This window comes from Artemia sp. Qi Xiang Cuo, chromosome 3 (assembly GCF_049724085.1).
Source record: "Artemia sp. Qi Xiang Cuo chromosome 3, ASM4972408v1, whole genome shotgun sequence".
NCBI classification, from domain to species: Eukaryota; Metazoa; Arthropoda; class Branchiopoda; order Anostraca; family Artemiidae; genus Artemia; species Artemia sp. Qi Xiang Cuo.
The window spans coordinates 20,704,393-20,704,605 of NC_142796.1; positions in this window are offsets into that span (position 1 = coordinate 20,704,393).

Here is a 213-nt window from a genome sequence, read left to right on the forward strand (position 1 = left end):
TTCCTTTTCTAGCCACAGCCCTAATCTACCATCTAGAACCTTTTCCAAAAATTTACTAATTGCTGGTACTAGACTAATAGGGCGATAGTTACCATGCTTCATCCAGTCACCCTTTTTAAATAACGGCATTATAACCGGCATATTCCATGATGCTGGACAACTACATGAAACCAGGACCGCATTATACAAAGTTAATAGAACTGGCAGTAGAGG